Consider the following 18,393-nt stretch of genomic DNA (forward strand, 5'->3'; position numbering starts at 1 on the left):
TAAGGTGTGGCTTTGGGGGCTTTCAAGTTCACTGTTTTACTTAATCATCCTGACAGAGAAGGAGTAACCTGCCCAAGTCTCAGGGCTGGTACATGGCCGAACCCGAATTCATACTCAGGTCTGTCTTACTAGATCCACCAATGAACACAGCTGCTTCTCTGACTTCAGATCTGGAGAGCTGTTGTGGGGCGGTGGGGGCTGGGAAGCACCTACCTGCCCAAGGCCCTTCAGGACAGGGGGATTTGGATGGCCAGGAGGATGCCCAGATGTAGCAGTGTTGGCAGAAGTGGGGAGCGGCAGGGACCGGAGGAGAGGGTGGAAGATGAGCTAAGGCGGCATCAGTCTGCATGTAGGACAGCGCTGGACTCCCGGGAATCATCTCAGCCCACAGGAGGCTTCTGTCCAGCAGAAGAGCGACCCTGGCCACAGCAGTCAACCATGCAGGCCCTGTTCTGTTAATGACAGAGTAAACCTGTGTGAGCCTGTGGTGTATATTCTGGTTATCAAATGCCCAAGGTTACTCAGAGCTACAATTTTCCAAGATCACCAGTTTTCAAACAAGTTGAAAACAATCGAATACTTGTCCTAAGACTGAAGTTGGCATAATTTGCGTTAATGATAGAGAAGCCTCCAAACCGCTGACCTCCCTGTGCTGTGGGCGTGGCCTCCAGTCCAGTGGGAAAGCCCTTAGCAGCAGGCAGGCGCCCCAGCCCGCTCTGCCCCGGGACAGTGCTGGCCTGTCTGTCTCTCCTCTCCCCACCATCGCGGTGACCAGCAAGGAAAGACAGCCAGGAAGCCTTTGTTGGCACAAAAATGTGGAGAGAATTATCACTAAGCCTGTGATAGCCACAGTGATTGCAATAAATTACCTCCTCAGCAATTTGTAAATTGCCACTTTCTATAGCCATTATGTTTGGCTTTGTATCCCAAAGTGTAAAAGCACCTTCTCTCTCTCTCTCTCTCTCTCTCTCTCTCTCTCTCTCTCTCTCTCTCTCTCACACACACACACACACACACACACACACACACACACTCTATGGTGAGGCAGTCTGCCCTGCTTGGAGGACATTCATTCATTTTATGTGTCCTGGGTTCTGCTGGCTCTCCTTCTTTAGTTCCTGGAGCAAACAGACTTGAGTCTGAGCCCTTACTTATCATCAGTGAGGTTTCCTCCCCGAACAGGAAGTGTGGAGCCAAAACGCTGTGCAGTGCCCTCTGTAACCCATCATCAGTGACCGCTCCTGCGCCAGCCTGTGTCCAGGAGCCAGAGTGCAGGCGGAGGGGCAGCCACCCACTGTCTCAGCCCCTGGGAGGTCCCTCGCCTTCCAAACAAAAGTCAGGCTGCCCACAGGTGAGAGGGAGATCCAGGCAAGAAGAGCATCCCCACGGTTCCTGGGTGGCCTGGGTCACAGTGGAGTTGTCAGGACTGGTGCTTCAGACCCCTGTGTCGCCAGATGTGGTGCCAGCCTGTGGTGGGTAAGTGGATTAGGGAAGGTCCCAGATGGCCCCCTGGGAGTGTGCAGCCCCTTCCCACCTGCCCCACCAGCCCCTGGCCTGCTCGCTGTTCCCTGTCATCTCGGAGTCCCAAGGCCCTGAGCTGCACGGCTCAATTCAGGCGCCGCTGATTTGCGACTGGCAGCATAGAGGGAAATATAATGAAGTTCTTGCCAATATAAAATGGGAAATATCATCTAAACCTTAAGCCAGGAGACTTGTTAAAGTAAAGGGCTCAGGATTTATCACACAGCGCCTTTGGTGAGTAAGAGCCATGTGGGGTCTGGCATGTTAGAGAGAAAGTCGTTAATGCCTCTGATGCATTTCTGTGGAGACAGACCCACTGGGAACTGTAAATTTTATTTATTGGTAACCATTTCTGGGTTGGTTTATCACAGAACTGCTGCTGTAAGTAATCAAACCGGATTTTTCTAGAATGATTAGAAAATCTAGATGTTTGTAAAAAGCCCTATAAGTTATGCACTCACTTCTATTTTGCAAAGCGGTGTAGTAATAAACTGCCATTTTCTGTTAGACCAAATTTGCACGTATGTGCATTGTGTGTGGTTTGGCTTATATGTGTGTGTTTGTGTGTGTGCTGAGCTTTTTGTATTCTCTTTTGTAGAAACTTCTCCGCCTTCCTTTTAAAAATATAATGATTTTTTTATGATGTCTAAGTAACTATTCCAGGCAGTATTACAAGAAATATAACAGGAAAATGTTTGTGCGAGTCCATCAGAAAGGGACCATGCCCACAGAGAAAGTAGAAATGCACCAATTAAGATGTGTGTGGCTCTAATCCAGCTTTTAAGCCCCAATTTGAGACCAGCATCTTCCACCCTGTCTCCCCTCGGGTCAGCTGTGGGGACCAGGTGGGAGGAGGACTCAGGTGGAGCCTCATTTTTGCCTCCTGGACCCCTTGGCCTAAGAGGGAGGGGGAGGGCCTGGGGCCCTGCTGCCAAGGTCTGGAGTCTAGGATAGAGGGTGGATTTGCAGAGACAGCCTGAGAATGAGGGCTAGAAAGTATGGGTTCAGGCAGCTCAGCAAGGCGGAGGGATGGCCAAGGGGAAGGGAGCAGACCCGTGTGGACCAGGTGATGGCTATTACTCATACCACAGCCACGAGCCGCCCGCCCTCACCACCCTGGAGGAAGCTTGGATGCAGGGACTGGATGGGACCAGGGCAAGAGCCAACTTTGTGGCCTTAAAGAATTCCTAACTGGGCCTCAATTTTCTCATCTGCAACATGGAAGTCATGAGAGCTTTCTACATGTCAGAGCCAGAGTCGGGATCTTTCCATGTGGACCTCGCCTCTCAAAACCTTATCCTCTTGTGACTCCTGAATTCTGCCGATGTGCCCCATGCCGGACACTTGCTGGCTTCTGGGCTGTGACTCACCCGCTGCCCCCCTGCAGGGTCGGTGACTTCAGAGCTGGGGAAGCCCAGGGTTTCTACATGGAAGGGGAACTCGAGACTTCCCTGAAAGCAGCTTCTATTTGTATAGCAAAGGCCCGCTTTTTGCTTAGATTATTTCAGACCCATAAAATGGGAAGGATTTACAGGAGCTGTTAGTCATTTTACCTGGCTGGGAAATGTTAATTACTATATGAAAGGATATTAATTTTAATATTAACATTAGCATGTGGGAAGGAGTAATGGAGATTACGAGGGCAGGGGTCTCTAAGGGAAAGGGACCTGGGAGAGGGATTAATCCTGCCTCAAGGAGGTGAGAGCTTCACCGAGGTGGCCTTTCCTCTGGACCTAAGCTGCTATCAGTTGGAGGAAGGGACTTGACAGGCAAAAAGATTAGGGCTGTGACTATAGCAGGGAAGAGCCTGACGCTTGGGTGTGGTGGCCACTGATGGGCCAGGCAGGACTCTGGTGGGAAAGGCCAAGGAGGCCATCTGCCAGTGGCCACAGCTGGGCCTCGCCCGCCCCTGGACACCCTGCCAGATGGAGACTGGGCAGACTCCTCCGAATGGCTGCTACCTGCCCCCATCTCAGAAGCCCATGGGCCGGGTAGCCACTGACCCAGCATTCCTGCAGCCTCCTTCCCTGGACGCCCGGGTACCCACATACCCAGCTACCGCTGATGTGCCTCACGTGTGTCTTTAGTTTTCCACTCTGCCAGAGCTGTGTAAGTCCATTGTGTTGTCTGTTTATTTGCAGTGTTTAAATACATATGGGCATTATTTGTCTTCCGTGTTATTAAGTCTATCAAACAGGGAAGTGCCTGGCCAAGTCCAACTAAATTGCCAGGCTGCGGTAGGGATTAGAAACTCGCAGTACTTAATCACCACTGGGTATGGGAGGGCCCCCGCCAGGTTCTGGGGAGAAGGCCCGACGCACAGCACACTGCCCTCAGCCAGTCTAGCAGGGAAGTCCTTCAGGCTACAAACAGTAATTGAGCACCACTTGGTGCCAGGCCCCGACTGATTGCTAGAGACACAGAAGTGAGTAAGAAGTGACCCCTAGTTTGGTGGGTGACAGACAAGTGAACCAGTGTGTATCGCCAATGGTAACGTGACAGTGCAGCGTGAGTCCACAGAGGAAGCCAGGAGGCACTCCCCGGGACTCCTGCAAAAGTCAGCTGTGCGTGGAGCTGGCGCATGGCAGAGCTGGTCCTGGGGGGGACTCCTGCAGAGGTCGGCTGTGCGTGGAGCTAGCGCATGGCAGAGCTGGTCCCAGGGACTCCTGCAGAGGTCAGAGTTGTGCGTGGAGCTGGCGCATAGCAGAGCTGGTCGAGTGTGAAGTAGTTGCATGACCCTCCCCACCCAGTTAGACTAGAGGCTGACTTCCAGACCCTAGGAGTCCAGAGGCCACTGAGCCTCAGAGGCTTCCTGGAAAAGGTGGCCCATCACCTGGGCAAAGCAGGGCAGCATGCATCCCCAAGCTGGAGTCAGACCACGTGAGGCAGCTGAGCTCCTTGGCAGAAGCCCCTGGAGCTGCCCCCATGTGGCTTGGCTGCCTCTGCCCCTTTCCCTGCACCCACCCCTCCCCTTCAGGGAGCAGAGCTTCTAGCCCTGTTTCTGCAAACCTGCGCCATGGCTAGGGGAGCGGGTGGGGCAGCCACAGCCCACAGCACCTATCTGGTCCCAGGGTTTGCGGCTCCAAGTGTCCCTGGAAAGCAAGAAGCCACCCACCCAGGCATTGAGGCTGCAGCTTCAGTTGCCCGCCTGCTAGCCTCCAGCCTGGCTGCATTAACCAGCCCACAAAGAGCGGGCTGCCACCCCCGCATGCCAGCTCCCTGACCTCACTGGGTGGAGGTCAGCTGCTCCACACTGGCTCCCACAGTGCTGGGCGTGCCATCAATCAAGCACTTCAATCCTTGCTGCAGTGTGTCTCCAGCCTTTGCCCTAGTGCCTTGCTCCATGCGGGGTACCCAGTAGGTCTACAGGGAATAATGAATGAGGAATGTTTCAGATGAGGATTATCAGGACCAACTATTGCCTAAAACTGCACAGGCTGTGCTCTGCACAGACCCGGAGGTACTGTTCACAGGGACTACAGTGTAAATGGTGCCCCTGGGTTGTGCAGCATGGGGACCATGGGCCTAAAGCATCTTCACTGCCTGTAGCCCCTGGCCTTGGAGCTGACCACTGGGCCTTTCTCCTTCCCTTTCCCAGCCAGCTCTGGCCTCCCTCCTGCCTCTGCTGGCAGTGGCTGGTGATGACTTGCTCCAGTGAGCAGCTCTTCCAGGCCCCGCCGTCGGTAGTGAGAGAGTCCTGCTTGTAGAGTAAAGCCATCTGAATTCTTGGTCATCTGGGAAACTCGGTCTTCAGTGAAGATCTCCCTAGTTGGGGTATTGGGGTCCCCAGGATCTATGATGTCTCCTCATACCACTCCTCTGTTCTCCCTCAGCCCGCAGTGGGTCCCTACTATCACCCCCACCTGTCCCACCGCACAGGAGTGGAGGGGGCTATGGGAGTGTCCCTGTGGCATTGGCCTCATTGGCTCAGCGACAAGGCTGCCATGGTCCTGACTGCCTTCTCCTCACCACAGAGACCCAGCTCTGACCCTCAGGACCTGGAGGAGCACAGGGAGAGAGCACTGCTGCCGGGTCCTGGGGGTCAGGAGGGCTTTAGGAGGAGCCTGAGTGTGAGAACCCAGGAAAAGGTCGATGTGGAGTGGTTCTTGCAAGTGATTTCATTCATTCACACCTTGCACAGACCTTCATTGAGCATCTACTGCAGTGGTTTTCAGAGTGTGGTCCTGGGACCAGCAGCACCAGAGATTCTGGGGATGGAGCCCACAACCATTTTAACAAGCCCTCCCGGTGGCTCCAGTGAGGCTCAAGTTTGACCTAACGCGTGCCAGACACTGGGCCAAGCACGGGGGGTGGGGAGGTGCCCAGGGAGTTTAACTTCATCCCTCCCTGGTGGAGCTTGGAGTCCAGGGAGGGGGCAGACAGGAAAGAATGAAATACTGTCAGCGGGAAAGGGGCTGCTCTCAAAGGGGTGGAGGCAGAGAGGCAGCTGGCATGGGTTTGGCCCAGGAGCTGGGGTTCCTGGCAAGGACGGGTGGCCTGGAGACCCCCATGGCATGAAGGCCGTCTTGGCAAGGAGCCAGATGTTGGGACTAGCTGCCCCAGAGGGTTCATGGGGCCCATGGCCAAACCCCAAAGCACCCTGGTGCTCTGCCCCTGACTGCTAGCCTCTCCCTACTATCACCCCCACCTGTCCCACCGCCCCTCCCTTTCCACTCCCTGAGTCGCAAATGGCAGCAAGTCAATTTCTTCAATTGCCCTGGTGGGAAATGTGTGCGAACCTCCAGGCCATTACCTCAGCGCACATTTTTAGAAAATTTTAGAGCCAGTTTTTCCATTCAGCAGGGAACATCATGTATTGATTTAGGAGCATCTATTTCTGCTTTACACAGACAAGAGGTTTTTAAAAATTCTAGATAGAGAGGAACAAAATGAAAATGAGTGAACTTAATAGGCTCAGACCGTGGCACTTGGCTTATCTCATAAAATCGTTACTATAGCTCATTACAGCAATAGCACTCGCTTGTACAGATGAGGAAACCGAGGCTCAGAGGGGTAATGTGACTTGGTGAGGCCACTGGCTTGTAAGTGTAGGCTGCACTTCGACCCCGCTGCCTCCCAGCCTGTGTCTTGCTGGCCTGTGTTGCTGTTTCCAAAGGCGCCTGCTGCGGAGTAAATCCAGCACGTCCTGAGTTTCCTGAGCCCACACTCCGTGGCTGCGTTGTGGGAAGCCGGCTGGCTCTTGGGCTGATTCTCTGTCTAATTAAAGACGAGATGAGTTGGGTGGGGAAAGGGGAATGACTCAGACCCAAGGCCCCCCCTAGCAGCTTTGCAGCTGTGTGCCCTGTAAACCCTCAGTCACTTGGGTAATTGGCAAATGATAACCTCCCCCCACCCTCTTACCAGACCGCATCTGCCTTGTTGGCTGACCCACCCGGGAGCTGGGTGGGTTGGCCTCAGACCTCAGCACACTTCTCTGCGAGCCGCTCCATGTAACCCTGGCAAGGCTATCTGCTTGCGTGAGGTGAAGTACAGAGAAGTAGCTGTGTGAGCAAAAGCTGCAGGGCCCATTCAGAAGCTGAGGGGCCTGCTTAGCCTATTGTACCACCTCCCCTACAACAACAGTTAATAGTGTTGATTATGTGAGCCTCACTTTTCTGAAGGTCATGGGGCTTAGAGGCCTCAAATATGCGGAAAACAGCTAGGAAATAACTTTGGAAGATCATAGAACCACCAAGATGAATGTCCAAAATCTACACAATAAGCTCATGAAGAGTCCTGAAGCTCTCACTCAAAGCATGTTTGGGGGATTATGAATATGCTACTAAGAATGTTGATGTTCACATTTTAGTGTAGAAATATGTTTTTATTTCTCTTGGGTATATACCTGGGAGCGGAATTGCTGGGCCACATAGAAACTTTGTTTAACCCTTGAGGCACTGCCAGACCCTTTTCCACAGTTGCTGCACCATTTGGCATTCCCAGTGGATGCAGGTTTTGACTTCTCTACATCCTTACCAAAGCTTGTTATTATTTATCTTTTTGATTATAGCATCTTAATAGGTGTGAACTGATGCCACATGGTTTTAATTTGCATCTTTTCATGTGCTTTTGCCAATTTGTATGTCTTCTTTGGAAAAGTGTCTATTCAAGTCCTTTGCCCCTTTTTATATAGGTTATTTGTCCTTTTAATATTTACCTCTTTCTGTTTAATTTTTTTAAAAATATATTTTATTGATTTTTTACAGAGAGGAAGGAAGAGGAATAGATAGTCAGAAACATCAATGAGAGAGAAACATCGATCAGCTGCCTCTTGCACACCTCCTACTGGGGATGTGCCCGCAACCAAGTTACATGCCCTTGACCAGAATCAAACCCGGGACCTTTCAGTCCGCAGGCTGACGCTCTATCCACTGAGCCAAACCGGTTTTGGCTCTTTCTGTTTAATTTTTAAAAAATCTTTATTGATTTCAGAGAGGAAGGGAGAGGGAGAGAGAGATAGAAACAATGATGAGAGAGAATCATTGAATGGCTGCCTCCTTCATGACCAGGGATTGAGCCCACAACCCGGGCATATGCCCTGACCAAGAATCGAACTGTGACCTCCTGTCCTGGTTCATAGATCGATACTCAACTACTGAGCCATCGAGGCAAGGCTTTCTTTTAATTTTTATTCATTGATTGAGAGAGAGAGAGAGAAACACTGTATGTTGTTACACCCATCCATGCATCCTGTGTGTGCCCTTCCGGGGGATTGAACCCAAAACCTAAGTTGTATCAGAACAGCACTCCAACCAACTGAGCTACCTAGCCAGGGCTGTCTTTTAAATATTTAGTTGTAAGAGTTCTTTATCTATTTAGAAACAAATCCCTTATCAGATACATGATTTGCCTAATTTTTCTCCCATTCTGTGGGTTGTCTTTATACTTTCTCAATGGTATGTTGTCTGTATTTCTTGTTCACAGCAAATTATCAGGACTTGGGTGGGGAGAGGGGAGATTTTAAGAGGCAAGTCGGCTTGGTGATGGAAGGAGACTTGACTTGGGGTAGTGAACACACAATACAGTGTACAGATGATATATTATAGAATTGTGCACCTCAAACCTGCATAATTTTGGTAAGCAGTATCACCCCAATAAATTCAATAGAAAGGGGGCAGGGGAGGCAAGAGGCATCCTCCCTTGTTGAGAGCAGGTTCTATAAAACAGAAGACAAGACCCACAAGCATCTCTTGCAGCTTGGGTGGTCCCTGCCTTTCGGTTGAGGATCTGATTGCCTTCTTTTGAAATATACACTGCATTTTGAAAGGATTTCTGTCCCCCAAGGATAGAGTGAGTTTTGAAGCTATAAGTTCCAGAGATGTGTGCCTTCATGGAACCCCTGCCATGTGCCAGGATGGTGCTGGGTGCCAGGGGTACAGCATGGAGCAAACACAGCAACCTCTCCCCTCCCCAAGGTGACAGGAGGGCAGGAAGGCGGACAAGCATGTGAGTCAGCAGGCAAGGACTTCTGAGAAGTTTCTAGCCACAGAGCAATGCCACGGTGTGACAGCCCTCGCTGTGCCCACTGAGGGCAGCTGGGCAGCTGTAGGCATTCGTTTTGTACAGATGAGAAAACTGAGGCTAGAGAGAGGAGGACTTGTGGTGTCTCCAGGAGAGGAAATCATCGGATAGGACCAGAGTTTCAACCTCTCAGATTACTCCTTCTAACTCTGCACTTTTTCGGCTTAAACAAAGGTCAGTGCAAGAATTTGTGTTTTCACTTGTGGCTTTTGCTGAGGCGCTGGTGCTGGCGTGGGCACACACCAGTTTGCCCCAGGGAGTCGAGCCCTGGTGGGTCCCTGCGCACTGCCCTTTCCAGCCACAGGCCCTCTTCCAGAAGTGCTTTTTCCTGGTTCCTTCTCACATCCCTCAAGGCTCAGCTCAGGCCAGCCCGCCCAGTTCCCCCCTTTTGAAGCCAGTGCCCTCTTCTCAGGAGACCTTGTTCAACTTCCTCCTGTGCCTGGCACTCTCCTTGGACACAGGTCTGCAGAATGGGCATGAACTCCCCAGAGTTTAAGAAAATTTAGAGCTTCTATGTGTATTTAAATTCCAGCCGTATCCCTTTACATTTCTATTTGTTTCTATCTGATTTATTCTGTATATCACGTTATAGTGCACAAATTATACATTTTAAGTATATTTAACATATACAGAAATGTAGCAATAACAGGAATGTATCCCCCAAATTTAATTTTACTATCAGATAACATTTAAAAACAAAGTTTGAAGGTAACTGTGGGCCGCATGAGGACAAGAACTATGCCCTATCCTCTCTCCGTCCCATGGCCAGCCTGGGCCATAAATATTAGCTCCATCGGCCTCTGCTTGGGAGGTGGGGGAGGTACCCCACTTGGCCCGAAGCCCATCTCTCCATCTAGCTGCAGGGCACCACAGCCAGCTACCCTCAGTCCCTACCCACGGTGACCCCTTTGTGGCTGCTGCCCACCCAGCCACTTCAGCCTGAGGGTTGTCTGCTGCCCCTGCAGAAGAGGCTGCAGGGCTGGCCGTGTGGGAACTGCCCACCATTAGTGGCCTGCCTGGGACCTGGCAGGAGCTGGCAGGCAGGCCCATGGGCCAGGTGTGGCTCCCAGCCACAAACAGCCCTGCCATGCCTCTGCCAGGAAGTGGGAGGGAATGGGTGAGCCTGGCAGAGACCCAGAGGGGCTAGGACCTGTGGTTGGAGCTCCTGCAGGCCTGAGTGGTTTTTTGCTGGAAGCTTGGGAGGGGAAGGGGCGGGGGCAGGTCTGTGGGTAGGCTGGGTCTCAGCCCACCCAGCAGCAATTTGATCCCCTCCCACTCTCCTCCCCCAGATCTGTAAATAGAACAACCTGGGAGCCAGGGCAAAGCCAGGATTAGTCTCCACCAGCAGCAGGCTGTGATCTGGGCACTGGGAGGGCAAAAGAATTTTGAGACGTGCCCGCTGCCCATGAAGCACCCCAGAGAACAGCCCAGGCACACACCGGCACATGCGCCACTCAGAAGAGAGGGCTCTGAGCTTGTGCACAAATTTCCTCCTTTCATCTCACAGCAACCCAGCAACCCGTGTGGAAAGGTGCAATTGGTATCCCCATTTAAAGGCCCTGGGAATAAGGCTGAAAGGCACCAGCTCGCAAGTGACGGGTGTGGCTGTGGATGACCTCAGCGCGAGGCCCCGTGGGCGCCTGTCAGCGCTGCCAAGGAGCAGCCCCTGGGCGGAGGCTTCACCAGGAGGCATTAGCACCTGGCCGCTTCCTGTCCTAAGGACCGAATTCTGATGGCAAGAAGCACAGTAGAGATGCTTTATGTTTCATTTCCATCCTGGGCAGGGCCCCTGAGGTCCGTAAGTCAGGACATCTCATCGCTCTCCAACCTGCCGGCTCTGAGAGGCTCTGATGTTCCAGGACCCACCCCGAGAGGCTCGGCAACTCCCACATCTCAGGGCCAGTTTGCGGCAAAGCTGGGACCAGCCCCATGTCCCCCCAGCTCCTGCTCATGGCTTCCCTCTGTGTGGTGCCTCTGTCTCAGCTCCCCCAAAGGAAGCAAGTACCCAGTCGGGTGCTGAGCACTGAGCTCCAAGAGCCAGCTCCAAATAGCTCCTCCCGCTCGCACTGGAGGCTGGGGTCAACGTGGACAGCGCGCCGAGTCCGGGCCTCATTGTCTCTCTTCCTTTGGGTGGGCTGGGTTTTGCTTTGAGTCTGTAAACCATTGGGGTTCTTCAAGGACCAGCAGATGCCACGTGTGCCACGAAGCCAAGCGTGCCTGGCTCTCCGGCTCCCGTGCTGCCCTGTGTTCCGTCCTGGGCGGGCGCGCCTTATCTCACCATTCGCACACACACCGCTGAAAACCAGACAGTACACCACCTGGGTGGGACCTCATCTTCCCCATCTTTATCCTCTGAGGGTTCACATAGCAGTTACTCAGGAGACGGAGGGAGAAGGAGAATTTGCTCCTGCAAGTTGCTGACAAATGTGGAGAAGATGGTCTGGAGGTGTTGTGGTTACTTTCCTTCCCCATGAGGGCAAAGCTCACCCAGGGCTGGTGTGTCCAAGGCTGAGGCAGCCACTCGGAAAGGTGCCAGTGGACCTTCTCCAGCCTCAGGCCGCTGCGGGAACGCTGGAGTCCGGGCAGTCAGCGCTCACATTCACCTTGGCCCCATCCCCTAAGCTGCCCTGGGAGCCCGAGGCACAGGCACAGCCACGCTGCGCCCTGTGCCCCACGCTGAGGATGTGCCCCGGGTCTTCTGCGTCCTTCCTGTGCCTGGCCCTGCTGGTTCCTGCTGGCAGCCAGTATTTATGTCATAACTACTGCCCTGCATCCGCTGCGTGCTGTTGTGTGCTGAGCGAGCACTGTCCTAAGTGCTTCACAAATACTGATTGATTTATTCCTATGATCTCCCCATAGGAAGGTCTGATTGCCTCCTTTTCATAGCTGGGGAAACTGAGCACTGAGAAGCCTGAGGTCATATAGCCAGCAGGTGGCAGTCAGAATTAGAACCCAGGCAGTCTGGCCCCAGAACCCCCCGCCCCAGCACCCATGGGCTCAGCTTCCAGCCTGTGCACAGAGGAGTCAGGAGCCTCCCTGCACCCGCAAGGGCTGCTGCACTCGAAAACCTCCCCCAGAACCAGGCAGAAAACACCAGGGAGGGGCCGTTCCCTTCATTGTCCACAGTCGAGTCCGAATGAGCAGGGTGGGTCCCTACTGGTATTGCATGTCTGTGTGAGCGTGGCCCCTCCATCTGTGGGTCCCCACAAAAATAACCCCAAAGAGGCTTAGCTCAGCTGCTCCCTGATATGCTGTGAGGACAGGCAGATGCTTTGAAACCACTTTAAAGTGCAAGAGGCCGAGGGCGTAAGTTCCTCAGCCTCTCTGAGCCCCGGTTCCCTTCTCTTTAAGTTGGGGGTAACAACGGTACCTGTTTCGGGGAGTTCTTGTAAGGACTAGGCGGCATCACTCCCAGAAAGGCAGTGTCTGGCACGTAGTGGGCATCTCCTAAGTCCATGTCACAGTTCTCAAACCTTTTAGGATTGCTTGTCTGTTATCTCTGATGGAGACTGTGGTTTCCATTCACAAAGGTGGGATGCCCAGAGAGGCACAGGGGCTGGTCCAAGGACACACAGCTGGTCCATGGCAGAGCCTGCCACGGGCTCCTGGCCCCCTGCTGCCCCTTGCGTAACCCCCCACCCACCCACCCACTTCACCTGGTGCTGAGTGGGACCCGGGAGACCGCTGTGGAGTGTGGGAAGAGGCAGCCACTGCAGGGTGTTAAAGCCGGTTCCAGACAGTGGTTTTTAACCCTTCCATGCCAGGAACCCCTGTGGACCCACAGCTGGTGAAGCCCCTGGACCTCTGCGTGGAACAATGCATGAAATAGAATAACAGGGTCAAAAAGGAAACCAGCTATTGAAACATAGCTTCCAGATTTTTTAAAAAAGGATGTGCTATAGTAATATGCGTGCTTCTTAATTAAATAACACAATCTAGTGACTGTTCTAATATCTACCATGATTTTGTTTATTTTTAATCCCCCCACACCTTTACGGAGGTAAGCTTGACAAATCAAAATGGTTTATATGTAAGGTGTGAAGTGTGATGTTTTGTTTTGTTTTAAAATATATTTTATTGATTTTTTACAGAGAGGACGGGAGAGGGATAGAGAGTTAGAAACATCAATGAGAGAGAAACATCTATCAGCTGCCTCCTGCACACTCCCCACTGGGTATGTGCCCACAGCCAAGGTACATGCCCTTGACCGGAATCGAACCTGGGACCTTTGAGTTCGCAGGCCGATGCTCTATCCACTGAGCCAAACTGGTTAGGGCGCAGTGTGATGTTTTGATGTAGATATGCATTGTGAAATAATTACCACAGTCGAGCCAATAACATGTTCCTTGCCTCACATAATTACAACTTTTGTGTGTTGGGAACACTGGAGATCTACTCAGCAAATTCCAAGTGCACAGTTCCATGCTATTCCCCGTAGTCACCGTGCTGGACGTCACATCTCCAGAACCTGCTCTCTTATAAGTGAAAGTTTGTGCCCCTTGACCAGCATCTCCTCGTTTCCCCACCCCTCAGCCTGGTGACCATTCCACTCTCTGCTTCTGTGAGTTTGACTTTTTTTAGATTCCACATGTAAATGAGATCATATAATATGTCTCTCTGTGTTTGGCCCATTTCACATGGCATAATGCCCAGAGGACTTCCTTCTCTTTTAAGGTTGAATAATATTCCACTGTGTACACGTACCACATCTTCTTCATCTGTTCACCCATCAATAGACACTCAAGTTGTTCCCATATCTTGGCTATGTGAATACTGCTGCAATGAACATGGGTGCAGAATTCTCTTCAAAATAGTAATTCTAGCCCGGCTGGTGTGGCTAGGTGGTTGAGCATCAACCTATGAATCAGAAAGTCACGGTTCGATTCCAGGTCAGGACACATGCCCAGGTTTCTGGCTCAATCCCCAGTGTGGGGCGTGCAGGAGATAGCCAGTCAATTATTCTCTCTCATCAATGATGTTTCTATCTCTCTCTCCCTCTCCCTTCCTCACTGAAATCAATAAAAATATTAAATATATATATATGTATGTGTGTGTGTGTATATATATATATATATATATATATATATATATATATAGTGATTCTATTTCTTTCAGATAAATACCCAGAAGAGGGATTATTGGCTCATATGATGGTTCTATTTTTAATTTTTTGAGGAGCCTCCATACTGTTTTCTGTATTGTCTGTACTAATTTCCATTCCTGTGAACATCATACAAGGGTTCCCTTTTTTCCCTCATCTTTGCCAACATTTATTATATTTTGACTTTTTGATGATAATCCTAAGAGTTTTGATTTACATTTCCCTAATGATTAATGATGCTGGTTATCTTTTCATGTACCTATTGGCCATTTGTATTTCTTCTTTGGAAAAATGTATATTCGGGTCCTTTGCCCATTTATTTGTCTCTTTTTTAAACTGTTGAGTTGTACACAAGTAAGTTTCTTGGATATTATCAGATACATATAGCTGGGTGTATAAGATATAAGCTTATCAGGTAACTTATTTACAAATACTTTCTCCCATTCCACAGGTTGTCTTTTCATTTTGTTGATTGTTTGCTATGCAAAGACTTTTTAGTTTGATGTAGTCCCACTTGTTTGGTTTTACTTTTGTTTGCCTGTGCTTTTGGTGTCAAATCCAAAAAATTCATGATCAAGGCCAATGCCAAGGATCTTTTCCCTATGTTTTCTTCTAGGAGTTATACAGTTTCAGGTCTCATATTTAAGTCTTTAATTCATTTTGAGTTGAATTTCATGTATGGTGTGAAATAAAGGTTCTATTTCATTCTTTTGTGTAAGGATATGCAGTTTTCCCAACACCATTTATTAAAGAGACTGTCATCTCCCCATTGTGTATTCTTGGCACCTTTGTCAACGATTAGTTGACTTTATCTGTGTGTTTATTTCTGGGCTCTCTCTTCTGTTTCATTAGTCTATGTGTCTATTTTTATTCCAGTATTTTGATTATCATAGCTTTATAATATAGTTTGAAATCAGGGAGTATGATGCCTCCAGCTTTGTTCTTGCTCAAGATTGCTTTAGCTATTTGCAGTCTTATATAATCTTAGGATTATTTTCTCTATATTTGTGAAAAATGTCATTGGAATTTTAATAGTGTTTTGAACTCGTAGATCACTTTGAGTATTATGGACATTTTAACAATATTTTTCTGATCCATGAACACGGATATCTTTTCATTTATTAATGTGTTTATTTTTTCAATTTCCCTCATCAATGTTTCATGGTTTTCAGTGTACAGGTCTTTCACCTCCTTGGTTAAATTTATTCCTAAGTATTTATTTTATTTTATTTTTGATGGTATTGTGAATGAGATTTCTTATAATTTCTTTTTCAGATAGTTCATTATTAGTGTCTAGAACTACAAATGATTTTTGTACATTGAGTTTTGTATCCTGCAACTTAACTGAATTAGTTTTTTAGCTTTAACAAATTTTTGGTAGAGTCTTTAGGGTTTTCTATATATAAGATCATGTCATCTGCAACTAGTGACAATTTTCCTTCTTTTTCAATTTGAATGCCTTTTTTTTTTTTTTTTCTTGTTTGAATTTTCTGACTAGAACTTCTGGTACTGTGTTGAATAGAAGTGGCAAGAGTAGGCATCCTTGTCTTATTCCTGATCTTAAAGTAAAAGCTTTTTATCATAGTACTAGTAGCCCTGCACACGAATCTGTGCACCAGTAGCTCGCCCTCCTGTAGCTCTCCCCACCCCCCTTCTCCCCCGCCCCCACTCATAGCTTGCTGCCCTGCCCCCACCTGTAGCTCTCCACCACCTGCTTGTAGCTCGCTGCCCTGCCCTCCTGCTGACCCATGATCCGGTCGTTATGTGGTCGGTCATTATGCTTCATGGCATAACGACCATTTGCATATTACATCTTTATTATATAGGATGGTGTGAGGTGTGGAGTTGTCATATATGGCTTCTATTATGTTGAGGTACATACCTTTTATACCTATTTTCTTGAGAGTTTTTATCATGAAAGGATAAATGCTCTTTTCTGCCTCTGTTGAGATGGTCAGATGATTTTTTTTTAAAATATATTTTATTGATTTTTTACAGAGAGGAAGGAATAGTGATAGATAGTCAGAAACATCGATGAGAGAGAAACATCGATCAGCTGCCTCCTGCACACCTCCTACTGGGGATGTGCCCGCAACCAAGTTACATGCCCTTGACCGGAATCGAACCTGGGACCTTTCAGTCCGCAGGCTGACGCTCTATCCACTGAGCCAAACCAGTTTTGGCTGGTCAGATGATTTTTATCCCTAATTCTGTTAATGGAGTGTATCACATTTATTGGTTTGCAGATGTTGAAACATCCTTGCATGCCAGGGATAAAATCCCACTTGATCATGGTACAGGATTTTTTAATACACTGTTGGATTTTTTTGCTAGGAAATTTGTTGAGGATTTTTTTTCCATCAGAGATATTGTCCTGTAATTTTCTTTTCTTGCAGTGTCCTTATTTTTTGTAAGAGTTGGAGAAGGACTAGCATTAATTTTTTTTGTGTGTTTTTTGTTGTTGTTGTTGTTGTTGTTAATCCTCACTCAAGGATATTTTTCCATTTCAGAAAGAGTAGAAAGGAGGGGGAGAGACACAGAGAGAGAAACATTGATGTGAGAGAGACACATTGATTGGTTGCCTCCCACACATGCCCCTACCAGGCCTGGGGAACCTGCAACCGAGGTACATACCCTTGTCCTGTAATCAAACCCATGACCCATGGGTCTGAGGGCCAATGCTCTAACCACTGAACAAAACAGGCCATGGCTGCCATTAATTCTTATTTAAATATTTTGTAGAATTCACCAGTGAAGACATCAGTCCTGGGCCCTTTCTTTGTATCATCACTCATTATTGGCCTGTCAGATTTTCTGTTTCTTCATGATCAGTCTTGGTAGATTGTATATTTTTTAAGGAATTTATCCATTTCTTCTGGGTTACCCAATTGTTGGCATATAATTGTTCATAATAGTCTCTTATGATTCTTTATATTTCTATAGTATCAGTTGTAATTTCTCTATTTATTTGTTTTATTTATTTATTTATTTGTTTATTTATTTATTTATTTTTTAATCCTCACCCGAGGATATTTTTCCCATTGATTTTTAGAGAGAGTGGAAGGGGGAAGGGCAGAGACCCAGAGAGAGAAACATCAATGTGAGACACATTGATTGGTTGCCTCCTGCACAAGCCCTGACTGGGCCAGGGATCAAGCTGCAACCGAGGTACATGACCTTGACTGGACTTGAACCTGCGACCCTTCAGTCTGCAGGCCAACACTCTAACCACTGAGCCAAACTGGCTAGGGTTCTCCTCTTTTATTTTTTATTTTATTTATCTCTCTTTTTTTAGTCTCACTAAAGATTTGTCAATTAAAAACAAACATATCTCACTCTGCTTATGCTGCCTGTAATGTTTACACTGTCATAGACTAAGGGAAAACCAGCTCCCTTAGAGATTTTAAAAAAACAGGTCTCTGATGTTTTCCTACTGTTTTTCTCTCCTGTATTTCATTTATTTTCACCCTGATCTTTTTTTTTCTTCTGCTAACTTTGGACTTAGTTTGTGTTCCTTTTCTAGTTCCTTGAAGTGTAAAGTTAAATTGTTTGAGTGTGTTTTTTTTTTCTTAATGTACTCACTAAACTATTAATAACCCTCTTAGAACTGCTTTTGCTGCATTATATAAGTTTTAGGTTTTCATTTTCATTTGTTTCAAAAAATTTTTTTCTTCTCTTTGTATTCTTCTTTGACTCATTGGTTGTTCAGGGTGTGTTGTGTAATTTCCACGTACTTGTGAAGTTTCCAGTTTTCTTCCTGTTATTGATTTCTAGTTTCATACTGTTGTGGTCAGAAAAGAATCTTGATATGATTTCAATATTTTTAAATTTGTTAAGATTTGTTTTGTGACCTAACGTATGACCCGTCCTGAGGAATGTTCCATGTACACATGAGGAGGCTACAGGGCTGTCCAATGTGTCCATGCTGATTTTCTGTCTGGATGATCTATCCATTGTCGAAAGTGGGAACTGTACTGCTGTCTATTTCTCCCTTCAGATCTGCTAATATTTGCTTTATATATTTAGGTGCTCTTCTTTACAATGATTTTAAATTAGTGACGAGTTTAAGCAGCATTTGGAAAACTTTCACAATTAAATTTGTGCTGTCACATTGGTCAGTATGGGTGACAAGCTCACTATGAATACTGTTGTGGTTTGTTGCTTACTTTCATGCATAAGGAAACAGCAAATTTCAGTTAGAATTTGGTAACAATTAAAATATAATTTTTCCCAATAAGTTTACTATAAAC

At 48.2% G+C, this 18,393-nt stretch overlaps 1 protein-coding gene across 3 annotated transcripts in view; it reads left to right on the forward strand.

The window, feature by feature from the left end:
• DBI (diazepam binding inhibitor, acyl-CoA binding protein) overlaps positions 1 to 18,393 on the forward strand; it is a 176,740-nt gene that overhangs the window by 12,414 nt on the left and 145,933 nt on the right. The gene's annotated exons all lie outside the window — the stretch shown is intronic.

This window comes from Plecotus auritus (genome assembly GCF_963455305.1).
Source record: "Plecotus auritus genome assembly, chromosome: 5".
Classification (NCBI taxonomy): domain Eukaryota; kingdom Metazoa; phylum Chordata; class Mammalia; order Chiroptera; family Vespertilionidae; genus Plecotus; species Plecotus auritus.